The sequence below is a fragment of the Lepidothrix coronata genome, unplaced genomic scaffold, assembly GCF_001604755.1.
Source record: "Lepidothrix coronata isolate B3197 unplaced genomic scaffold, Lepidothrix_coronata-1.0 Scaffold102, whole genome shotgun sequence".
Classification (NCBI taxonomy): Eukaryota; Metazoa; Chordata; class Aves; order Passeriformes; family Pipridae; genus Lepidothrix; species Lepidothrix coronata.
Window position 1 is genome coordinate 2036434 of NW_016690282.1, and position 13076 is coordinate 2049509.

The following is a 13076-nucleotide window of genomic DNA, read 5'->3' on the forward strand; positions in this document are numbered from 1 at the left end:
CTCTCCCCACCCATGCCCGGGTGACCTGCTGGAGCACTGGGAGGAGAGACGAAGGCAACCCACAAGTAAGCACACACACCTGCTCCCCTCTGCTAATCAGGCTGGAACCAAGACCTGCACTCCTGTGTCTGGGGAAGACAGCATTAGAGGTGGGGGTTAAAAGTCTTATCAACCCCACCTGCTGCCAAGCATTTCCCCTGCACTCAGATTTACGGAGCTCTGAACAATCACATGGCCATTCCAGGAGGAGGTGTGCTCCTTGCAGACCCAGGTGAAAAATGCCCTGGGAAGGGTTGCTTCTTGCTGGTAAATCCTGTCTGTGGGGCAGTTATCTTCCTTTTACGCTTTCAGGCTGAAACCTGCAAAAAGCCCACTGGATTTGTACCATGATAAAGTTAAGAAATAATTGGCATGACAAATATTTATCCCTTGTGTCACTTACTAGCAAGAGAGAAAACCTGTAAACTTCTCTTGCATACAACTAAGTGTCACATATCAAAATCTCCCTCACAGCAATTGCCAGGTTATTCTTCAGCCATCCCTCCCAACCATCAGCTTTGGTTCAGATTATCTTTTCTTCTACTTTGGAAACCCTTTGAACTTTCCAAGCAGGTGCTTTTCAACGTCATCCAATCTTATCAGTCAAAAAGAAAAAAGAGATGGCTCTTGCAACATGTGTAGGAATCAGAATTAGGGCCCTCTACCTCCCACCTATGCAGATAAAACATTATTTCATTTCTATCCTGAGCTGTGAGGCAAGCCTGCTTTTTAATCATCCCACCAGTTGCTTATGCCTCCCAATTGGGCATCCACTGCAGGGGGAGAAGATTTCCTGGTTAATGCTGGTGAATACCAGTGATTCCTCTCCTGAGCCACTTCTATCTTCTTGTTAATTTTTATTTTGAGAAGAATGTGTGGTTAGATGCACTCCTGTTCTTTCCCACTCCCTCCCCCCAGTGGCTTTTTTGCCTTCTTTGGGGATTGCCCCTCACCTTTCAAATTGCTAAAGTTGCCTATCTCTCTCCTGTTGGTTCTCCTCTGCACCTTCCTTATCGGGCTCTTATAATTGTATTGGCAGGCCCTGCCTTATTTGTCCAGTGAACTGACAATTCTTGAGCTGATATCCCATCATATGACCTTTTCATGGAGTGGAAACCAAAATTACTGTGTAACCAGGGGGCAATAAACCACACCTGATAAGATGAAAGGCTTTCGGCTTTTTCCAGATTCTAGATACTGGAAAAACAGTGGGGGTGGTGGGGAAAAGAACAATAGAAGAGGTTAAAATTGGTGCAGCCAGTCGTGATGAAGAATATTTAATTATCTGATTTTATTAATCAAGCTTCTCCCCAGGCAACAGGGTAGAAAAGCGAGCATCTTTCAGAATGATGACATTCATAGGGTAGAGTGGGAAGTGTTTTTCTTTGTTCCTTTTGCATCCCTCTGCCGTTTTTATAAAGGAGGATCTTGTGCCTTCATGGTTGTGTGATGAGGTGGCAGCTGTTTATGAGGATGCAAAAGGTCTTGTGGCCCTCTCCAGTAAGCAGGGAACACCTTCTTGTTTCAACCAATGCCTCTTTGGCCAAGCTTTGTCCTCTCCAACTTTGCTGCTGGTGTCTGTAATCCTGGCTGGGCACACGAAAAAGGATGTCTTCCCCTTCTTTGCTTAGGCAGAATGAGAGAGTGGGTAACTTATGGGATGAGAATTAGGTAAGTGTGCTATCTGTATACAGAGGGAAGGGAAAGAAAGGTGCTCTGAGTCTACACCCTGGATTAAAACTGCCTATTTAATAATAGGTTTCCCCTTTTTTCCTTGTGATTCCTGATTCAAAGCCCGTTAAAAAGCACAAGGAGAAACCTGGTGTATTCTTTTGCAAACGCCTTACTTTCCCTACTGTGTTTGCCTGAGGCACTAAAAAGGGAGCCACTCTTCTTGGTTTTACTGGCCTCCTACAGAGCAAGGGCTTCAAATCTTACTCACTTCTCAGATGTCTGGAGAGTCCTTGACCCAGCCTTAAGTGTACTAATTTAGTATACATGACAATGCCTGAACTCCCTGATGTTTACTGTGCTACCTATTACTTGGAAGTTTCAGGCACAGGAGAACTAGCTCTAGGGACCTCTGTTTCTTAAGTCTCCGTGCTGTCAACTTTTCCAAAGGTGCAAGAGTGAAACTCGTGGATTTGTCTGCTTCAGTTGTTAAATGAAGCAAGGCCACATTTTCCTTTGCAGTGGAAAGCTTTGGCTTTGGTTTGTTATTAAAACTTATGTGTTCAAGGGGCTAATTTCCTCCTGCAGGGGGAGGAGGAGGAGGATTTGACAGGAAAGTCTGATAGGTCCCAATACTCCTAATGAGACGACTCATATCTTTGGGTAAATTAGCTGAGTAAATTAGCAAAGAGAGTCCCAGGGCAAAAAATACACCTCCTATCTCTTGTCCTTGCCCCAGCTCCACTTTTGCTGCATTAAACAGACACTGTTTTAAAAGGAAGAAACTTAGCCTTCTGGCAGAAATACATGTGCTTTCTTGTTGAAAAATTTCTGAAGAGAGTTGAGACAGACAGACCCCAAGTTTTCATCTCAGTGATGAAATGATCACACTGGCAACACATAGCCAGCATATCCCCATGTTCAGAGTGTGTGTGCTGCCTGTCTCCACTGCCACCAACTTGCTCTGGGCAGGCACCTGCTGAGACAATCCTGTAGTCCCATGTCACAAAATCAAATTGTGCATGTTTGTATAACTATTCTGTCTCAGTCTGCAACTTTAAACCTCCCTGCTGCTCACAGCGACAAGTTGATTTTCTCTGCATGTTTAAATTAGATGCTCACATGCAAATTTACAACTTGAAAGCATCTTTGTGAAGGCTTTATTTTTGTTCTGTCTTATTATATTGTTCTTTTTTATTAAAACTGAAGGCAATGCCAACTGAGAAATATATTTTTCTTCTTCTACATGGGAAAACAAAACAAGCACTAAAGTAGGAAACAGGATAAACTCTTGAAAGGGGATTTGAAAGCAGCAGTGTAAGGTTGCAGAAATCCCATGTTTTGTGTACAGAAGTTTCTCCAGAAAAAAATGTAGTTTTGATATCAAAATGTTTAAGTAGTACCAAAAGACTTGAACGTTTTAGTATTTTTAATACAAAAATAGAAAACCAGTGATAAATACTATTTCATTAACTAAAAAAAAAATTAAATACTGTCTTTAGAATGACTGCTAGTTTGGAATTTCTTTGCTTTGTATTATTTTAAAATAAAGATGAGTGGCAAAAAATAGACGCTTGAAATGCAAATGAACGTTTTGCAAATTAAAATAGTTCACCTGACCCCCTTTTTCAAATGATTGAGTTGCTGAAATGTAACAAACTATTTATGTTCAAAACAAGAAGTTATTTACTTTTAAATTACCAGAAAATGAAGAAGTTATTTTTCTGCCAAGTTCTAATATGATGACTTTTGCATGGTAGTTTGGGGATGTTTTTATATTTCTGCTTGACCTGGAAATGCAGATGACTCTCATTTGTTACAATTATTTGCTACCCGTCTAATTTAGTCTATAAATTCCATGAGGCAGGAAACATATCTTCCTCTGGGATTGCTGAGCTCTGAAGGCAACTCTGTACAGCAGAAGGGAGCTGTCTAGAACAAAATCATGCCGTGTTGATTGTCTCAGCTCATCCTCTCTTTGCCAAGCAGACCTAGAGGTCCACAAAACCTCTGAGATTTTTAAAATATCGAGTACTTTCAGAAAGTGAAAAACCCTGGGTGTATAGACTTGAAATCAACTTGATATCAATACTTTGCAGTTTTTTGTCCAATAGCACCTATCTCAAATTAGAAGAACTGTGTTTACGCTGTCAGTCATGGAGCAGGACTGTTCCTGCCCCACTGGTCTCTTTCACTAGATAAAGACAACAACAGGATGATATTCCACCTGGTGCCTCTGAAACATCTCCTTTAATCTCCCATTCTCAAACGTGACTCAGAGTCAGAGCTGTCCAGTGTTTATGCACAGCATGGATGCTGCAGCTCACACCACCTCATCTCCGAGGGCTTGTGCTCAGTCAGCTGTTCAGAGCAAGTCAATGAGCTCAGGCAGTCAGAGACACCGGCAGTTGCCTGTGACGGTGCAGCTGCAAATTGCCCACAGCACCTCTGGATCCTCATGTCCCTGTAGGCTGCCTTCCATCCTTTATGCCTTACTGGACTCCAACAATCTCCCCAGTGACATCTGAACTGCTCTGGTTGTCTCGAAGTTCAACAGCTGGGAGTGATCTAGCATAAAGCCCATGCAGCCTGCTCCTGGAGTCCTTTTCACCTCAGATTTATTAGCCCTGTTGTCTCTGTAGATTTCTCAACAAGCTCATAAATTAGAAATATTAATAAAAGGGATACTTTAGGTTTAAACTGATAACATTTATTATGATTTTTTTATGGCACAGTTATTATCAATTGACATTTAAAATGGCATCATAATCCATCAAAGTGAAATGGACTCAGAAAAATATTTCTCCCAAGCCAAAAATAATAGCAACAGCAGCAGGATTGCAGGAGAGGAAGGACACAAACAGTTTGAGCCCAAGTCATTGATTTCATACTTTGGAGGAGTTTTTTAGTAACTTCATCCTCTGTTTAATCCATTCTTATATTTTGCAATGCTTCTTCTCCCCTGCTGGGCCCCTCATGCCCTTTGTAGAAGTTTTTCTATAAAAAATCTTTAGTTAATCCATGATGGGGAGCATTTTGCTTCGAACAGAGCAGGAGCTGTTATATGTGGGAAGGGCTGGAGACATCAAAGGTTGTCCTTTTCATAACAATTCAGACCTCTCTGAGCAGCAATTGCCATGGAGAATTGTCCAGCATGGCTATAAACTAGCTTTATTCTCGTACTGTTTGGCTGATGGAAAGTTAAAAATAAAGAAGGATATGCTTAATGAGGTCCATACTTGCAAACATGGGGAGAACAACAATCCTTCCCCCACCTACTGAAGAAGGCTACAGAGTCCTTATATACCAAAATAAACCAAATTCTCCAGTAAAAAGGGGGGGGGAAAGCCACAGGGATCAATAACAGAGTAAAACAGAAAGTCCATGACCTGTAGCTCATTATTTCAAATTGGTTGTAGTTTGGTAGTGAATAAATGTCCATAGTGATGCATGAAAATGAACTTCCCATGACCCAGAATGGTTCATCATCACCCAGATATGGAGAAGGCACTGAATCCTCCTTGGAATCACTAGGGCTATGCTGAACTGCTGTTTTGTAGTGGCACCTGCTATTAAAGAATTAGGTCTTCACTGCATATTCCATTATGGAGTTGCCCAGAAGAAGATAATCTTTGAAACAGTGCCATGGCAAGCTGTCTCATTTCCCAGTGAGGAAGAGACTGGCGCTTCCAAACGAGCAATGCAAGCTATCCTCAGGTAAATGCCGGAGAGAAATGTTCCTAGCATCCCTCAGGATGCACTTCTCTCCCTATATTTAAATTAATCTAAATTCAAGAAGTTTAGATTAATTATCTAAAAGTTAGATGAATGGAGTACAGTACACACATCCCCCCCTCCCAAACTGACTATGCAATGCAGAGATTGAGAGTGTGAGACTGACTTTTTTTTTTTTTTTGTCCTCTGTTTTTAACCACATGTGCACTGGACTGCTTTTTTCCATGTGTTTATGTGAAGAAAAGGCATAGATGGACCAAGTGAGCATAGCACTCAGGCAGAAGTCAATGAGGTTTAGCTGACCATCAGTGAGTTGGCTGTATGGAAAACTCTCCTGTTATACTAATGGGGTGGAGCTATCAGTTGTTGTCTCATTCCTGAGAAGACTGAATTCTCAGTATTGCCTGGGTACAGTTTCACGGGAAGTAGCCTTCTCATGCTGGACAGATTTTGAGATTTCAAGAGATGCTGCCACACCAAACCAGAACAAAACGTCAAGCTCTCAAGGACTCAAAAAAGAAATTTGGGGTTTTTTTAGTACATTAGTCTCAGTTCAATAAGAACATTCCATTTTGATAATAATAAAATGTTTTGTCTTGCTGTTGAATTTTCAAATTATTTTTCCACCATAATTAATTTATTTTTAAATAAAGTAGTAATCTCAGACAAGAAAAATTATCTTTTATAGACTATTGGAACAACATGTTTCAAGAATATGAAGAAATTTTTTAATTTCTTTTTTTAAATAGCAGCGAATCCAAACAACACCAGGGTGCTGATGTAGTGCTCTGTGTGTGCAGAGCAAATGCACCTTTCCTGCTGACCCAGTTTCCTGGTTTCATAGATGAAACTGGAAAATCAGCTGTTTGCAAAAAAAAAAAAAACATTTAGGAAAAGTTGTATGACAGCCTTCTGTCTGTCCTGATTGACAGGAGGCATAGTTATATTATATTGTCAAACTCACTTTATCCAAAGCCCTTTCCTTTATTCATGTAGCTACTTTTCTCAAATTCAGCAGTCCAGTCTGTGAGGTATCCTGGAAAGCAGTTACTACATAGATAATTTATGTGGGAATAAAGAAACTCTATACTGTATGTGCAAGAGGGTTTTTAGCTGTCTGGGATGGTCATGGTGTGTACAAGTTTGCCTTTCTCTAAAATTGCTTTGATTTCCACAAGAAAAAAGCACTGCTGTGTTATAAAGTTCCCAACTGGCTCTGACACCTGCACAGATTTTAACCAGGCAACACCTTCCACATGACAGGCTTAGCAAACAGCATTGTGAAACAGTGCTTTAGTTGCCACTAATTAATTCAATGTTCAGGCTGACAGAGCCAGCATTAGAGGATCACTGCTTGAACCATTTCTGCCTCTCAAAGCCAAGCAGAAGAGGGCAGCATGTCCTGTGGGATAGCACTCTGGGGCTGCGGCAGCCCAGGTGGGGAAGAGGGAGTTGTCTTACATCCTCATCTTTAAGTCGAATCATCTCCATGATAAAAAGATGTCACAGAATAAAAAGTGGTATTCTTATTCACCTGATTTGCATGCAAAGATTCTCCTTCAGTTACTTGACACAGTAAAGCCAAGAACAAACTTGATTTTTCCCATAGATGGGTTTCTGCAGCCTTGCTGAGTGGGAAAGAATTACAGAAACAGTCAGATAGAATAGAATAGAATAGAATATTTTTATTAGAAGGGACCTACAATGAGCATCTAGTCCAAATGTCTGACCAACTCAGGGCTGAGCAAGTTAAAGCATGTTATTAAGGGCATTGTCCAAGTGCCTCTTAAACACTGCAGCATTGACCACTTCTCTAGGAAGCCTGTCCCAGTCTTTAGCCACCCTCTTGGTGAATAAATGCTTCCTAATGTCCAGTCAAACCTCTCCTGGCTCAGCTTTGAATTATTCCCATGCTCTCTAGTACTGGACACCAGGGAGAAGAGATTAGTGCCTTTCTCTCCAATTCCCCTCCTCAGGAAACTGTAGAGAACTTATAGTATCTATAAGGTAAGCCAGTAAATTAAAATCAGTTAAGGACTGGTCACTAAAGCTCATTTTTTAGGTGACTTATTCTAGAAAGCACAAGAAAAGCTGAGAGTTTTCCTGTGTTCTTTAAACTTCAGTCTTCCCAGCACCCAGACATGCAGTTTTAAAGAAATTAATAATGGGGAAAGTTACAATCATGTCCTCAGAGCCATACAAAGGGAGTCCCCAGAGGAGAATAAACTCTTGTTGACAGAGAAGTGAAAGCAGTAGATAAAAAAAGTCTCGATAGCAGGAGGAGATTCTGGGCAGGAGCAAGAAACATCAGCAGAGCAGACTTGAGATAATATCCTTGTAACCTGTCCTGTCGACACATCATCTTCGTCACTGCTAAAATTCAGGTCAAATTCCGTGAAGAGAGAGTAAAAGAAATTGCATTGTAGCAATTCTTTAGTTCTGCTTACAAAACCTGGGGAAAATGTCACTTCCAAATTTAGACAATACATCAAAATTTCACCCTCTGCCAGGGACAGTTGTGACAAGCTGGCCAGATGGCAGAATGGCAAAGCAAGCAAACAGTCTGCTGAGACCCTGGAAAATCTTGAGAGAGCACAAGATACCCATGTACAGACTAGAGAAGGAAAAATATCACCTGCAGGCACACAAAGGAGACGTTCATCCACTTACTGAGGAGGTACGAGACCCTCCTACCTGGCAGAGCTCTTGTATCTCCCAGGCTCCTTCCCTCCACTTTGGTAACATTGCAACTTTCCCTGTCCTATCCCTGGGGATCCTGAGAAAATGATGAAGTCCACAATATTCCTAGGCTTTCAGCATTTTGTTTTGTTTAATGGGCTCCAGTGGGAACTCCTATTAATCCACTCTAGAGAGAAGAGCTTTTTGGTTTTGTTGCTGCTGTTGTTGTTTGCCCCCTTTTGCCTGAGGCAAGTCATGAATTATGTGCCTGATTTTTTCCTCGCTCCTGGACTTCTCTGTGATGTCCCATGGGGACCCATTAAGAGCTTCCTTGCTGCATCCCTCTAGAGAAAGACCAAGAGCTGAAGTGGCAGAGGCAGGGGTAGAAAGAGGCTCTTGTGACTCAGGGGATGACAGGATCTTTGGAAGGCAGCAGCAAGTCACCATTAGGGTTTGGAAAGGGGCAGGACATCTCCAAAGCTACATAGGCACACGGGGTTCTGCTGGGGAATTGAGTTGCATACCAGAATAAATTGTCCTATTACAGGGCAAAAGCATGAGCTGGGGGTTTTTTCTTCTGAAGTTGCTCTTTGAGTCATGGTATTTCCATTCACGTAGTGGCACAAGAACTCAGACTTCAGGGAAATGAACACTTCTGACCTGCAACTGACTGCAGATCCTTCTGTGATGTAGCCCATGAACTACACAAACTTGAGCCAAAATTTAGCTCCAGCTGCTAAAGCTGCCTATGCCTTTGGGGCAGAAAAGCCCTGGTTTGGTTCCTCTGAGTGACGTCTAACATAGCCACTTTAACACGTTTCAAATAAATTTCCCGCAAGAAGCCATCTCATGTTTTTATAACCACAGACATTTTAAATACATTTCTGTATTTTCTGATGTGCCACTGACACAGGCCATGAAAATTGTTTAGGCTATATATAGTTGGGCTTTTTTATTTTCTCCCTTGCAGTTTGTCATAGGAAAGCAAGATTTCTGTAGTGATGTGCCCACCTGCTATCTTTTCAAGTACACTGTCTGATTTTTTTCCATAAAATTACATACCAGAAAGTCCATCTAAAGAACCTTAGTAGCTGAGGCTGCAGAGTCAAGGACTGGAAAGCTAAGGCAATGCCAGACTTGAGATTTCTTCTGCTCATACATTAAGAGGCAGATGCAGTAGGACATACTAAAAGCTTTTGTAGACGGGCAGACTCCTGCAGAAGGTGGGATGATCTTTCTCACAGGCAGGACTGATGAATTACCTGAAAAGTGACTCATTTGCATGAACTCCTTCTTCTTCAGCTGTGGCCTCCCACTCCCTTCCCTGTGCTCATTTTGGCTCACTGTCTGTATCCTCTGCAAGTCCCAGTAGGTACTAAAACCATAGTGGCTATGACACAAATCATGGCACTCTGATACAGATGGAGAAAGAGAAGGAGGAGGCAGCAGATGAGGACTGTGTAGTTCAGACAACTTTAAGGGGTAAGAAAGGGCATTTTTTCAGGCCAGAAAGGAGGAGACAAGAGCCCTCAGGCAGATGACCCCTCCCTGTGGTTTACTCCTGGCTCATTAAACCTCCTTTCGTGATGAGCTGTCAGTCACAGGTGAGGCACTGAAAAGGGCTACAAAAGTAATGTTATTTTCTGATCCAGTAAATAATTCCACAGTCTACTCTGAGGAGAAAATGAAAATTTACCCCAACCACACATCAACATAGTGCAGAGCAGTTGAGCTGTGTATGACCAAAACAAGGCACTGAGGAATCCCCTTCACAGCCAAAGAGAAATCTGGCCATGGATTTGTGAGGGTTGTTAGGGGCAGCTGGTGAAGGGTCTGTCTCTCTCCCCCCACCTCTGTCTACACTAGCGATAATGTAACAGGACAGTTAGTTTCCTTTCTGACTGAATACTGAAGCTTATTTGCAGTATATTTGCTAAAAATAAAACCAACTATCTGAAATATTCCATTTAGTTGTCTTATTATAGGAGTAAGTTTTGAAAAATGAAAATATTTTCAGATTGTCAGTGCTCTTTTTATGGAATCCATGAAAGCTGAATTTTTAAAAATGAAAAATCTTTTCTGTCTTCTTTATTTATTTAGGAAAAAAAAAGTCCCTGTAATTTCCTTTTAGCTTTAGGTACAGCCCTTCCCTCTGCTGGACGCTGACAGCAGATTCAAGCAGATGTTGCTCTATCCGTGACATGCAGGTTTTCATTTCCAGCTTTCCTTCATGGCCAGGAGGGCTAAAGGCATTTCTTAATAAGGAAAGCACAAATGTTGTTGACATCAAAGCAGAGCTGGAGCCCCGGGCACATGCCTGTGCATTAATCTGTCCTGAGCATCATGTAGATTTGTTCCTCTGGATCTGCAAAGGCAGGTACAGCCTTGTGCTTTATCCATGGGAACTTTCTTGCAGACTATATACTAATTGCCATCCCTGTACTGGTGACATGTCTAGGTGAATACGCAAGACAGTCACTGCCAGATTTGGCAGGATTTTTTTGGTAAGTACCTTCTAGATTTTGTTTACATGGTAGTACACTAATAGTAAAGGTGAAAATGAGATTAACGATAAAATGATAAAATAAAAATCACTTTTTATTTTAAAGAGTAAGTTTCTATTACTCTTTTGATAAACTATTAAGAAAATGGAGTGCGAACTCACATTATTTTTACATCTCCAGATCTGCCACATTTAAATCAGTGCTCAGTTACTTGACTAACAATAGTGACATGGGAAGTATGTCTAGACCCCACTTCATACTCTGGCATTGGTTATTTAGAAATTGTACTACATAAAACCAAACTTTAGTGCCAAATAATTTGAATGAGGCATTCAAGCATCCTCCTGCTTATACCTGAAGACATATGGTTTCACTTAAACCAATAAAAAAATGTATGAGCCCAACTTGACTCCCATAAAAGTCAAATAAAATGTTTCTTTGGCTGAAATGGTGGTTGGAACAAGCTTGCGGCATGTCTGTATTTTTTGTTAATACGAAAGTGTTAGAACTACCAAATGTATCTAAAATATTAATTTTCTGAGACTGTATTTTGAATTCAAAAGTTCTGAAGATGCACATATTGGACTTGGGGCTTAAGAATATAATAGAAATATCACATTCCAATAAAAATCCACCTCAGGCATAACAAGCTAAATGTCTAAATATTCAGTTTGCTCCACCTTAATACATCACAGTTGCACAGCAGTAATAAAATTGCACACACACACATAAACACAGAGTCATATATAGCCAAGGACTTTTTTTCTCTTGATAATGCAAGGTAGTAGTGGCACAGATGGCATAACACAATTCACAGAAACGATTAACACAGCTGGTACTGAATACATTTGAACCAGTGTGAAGGAGGATGCAGCAGAAAAAAGGATGCAGTGAGGGACTGTGTCTGCAGACATGTTCCTGACAACATCCAACAGCAACAATGTTCCACTTGGGATGCTGCAGCACCGTGTTGGTGTCCTCTTTGGATGTGAAAATAGCATACTGGTTCATGTGGAGCATCCAAAGGTTATTCTGTGCAGTTAATATCCAGCCTAGATAATGGACACACAGAGCACCAAGAAGAGCTGCACCATAATCTTTTTTATCTCCTGCTTCACCTTCAAAAAGGGCAATCTCTGCCTTCCACAAAAATCTTTTGACTAAGAGCATTTCACCATTTGTAACTGAGCTAATAAAATTCAGAATACTTCAATTCAAAGAGAGTACAAATATCCTCAGTGTGTGGACCCTGCCAGATTCCACTTTTTAAATAAATATTAATCCAAGTTGCATATTTCTTCTATTTGCAGCTGCAGCAGGGAGAAAGATGAGAAAACAACATCTTAAATCTCATGTACAAGCTGGTTGCTTAACCTGGTTCATGCCTGCCCAATTTGCAGTTGCTTTTTAGTGCCAATGGTCAGCTTCTCCTTTCACTATTGTTTCCACAGTGAATTGTTGATAAATCTTCCTGGTGACATTTTAGAAGACCAAATACACAGAGAGTGGTTTAAAGACACAAAGAGATACAGTTTGCATAAGCTTGTGTCTGTGAGGAAGCTGTGGAAAGTGCAGCTTGAGAGTGTTTTAATTTGCTTCCTGAGAGAGAAAGAGAATGATATCAAGTTGGTGTTTTTTGTTTTTGTTTTTGTTTTTTTTTTTAATATAACAAGCCAGGCTGGATGGGGAATTGAGGAACTTGGTCTAGGTGAAGGTGTCCCTGCCCATGGCAGGTGGATTGGAACTCGATGATCTTTAAGGTTCCATCCAACACAAACCATTCTCTAATTCTATGATATGCTTAGCCACACTCTTCATGACAAAAAACAACTAACAAATGATCTACGTAATTTTATAATCCGTGTAGTCAAATTTCCTACCTGGGGTGCTGGCTGAGTATTCTCTGACCACAGCTCAAGTACTGGACTTCAAGTGCCCTAGAGACCTTTGCATGTGGAGGAAATAAGGTTAATGCCCTTCCTACACTCCTCGTATAGACTTAGTTCATGGCTGAAAAAAGCACTAGGTTTTGGATCACAGTAGTACAGTGCAGTGGGTGCATTTGGAGGAGCACAGACAAAAGGAGTAAAGCCATCTACAAATTGTGCTATGTACCTGATTCATGTGTTAGTTGGCCTGGATTATCAACCTGATAAGGTTTTTGCTTTTTGGCTTACAATTGCAACTGTTACAAAGCGTTCTGATCAAGGCTGATTTAATGCGTCTTTTGGCACCTGAAGTTTCACCCAGGCCAAATAGTACACATGCTAGGTCAGAGGGAAAGGGAATGGCTCTGTGTCTTCACAGACCCTCTTGCACATCATGGCTGCATTCAGCCTTCCAGTGGGTCCTTTCCTTGCAGTCCAAGCATATGTCTTTTGAACCAATAGTCTGCAGTCATGAGTAAAGGCTGGAAGCTGTAAGCTTGGAAACATGCTCCAATCTGAT

At 41.2% G+C, this 13076-nt stretch overlaps 1 long non-coding RNA gene across 1 annotated transcript in view; it reads left to right on the forward strand.

Moving 5' to 3' along the window:
- The window catches only part of LOC108501532, a 120448-nt gene that overhangs the window by 8366 nt on the left and 99006 nt on the right, over nucleotides 1–13076 (forward strand). The window lies entirely within an intron of this gene.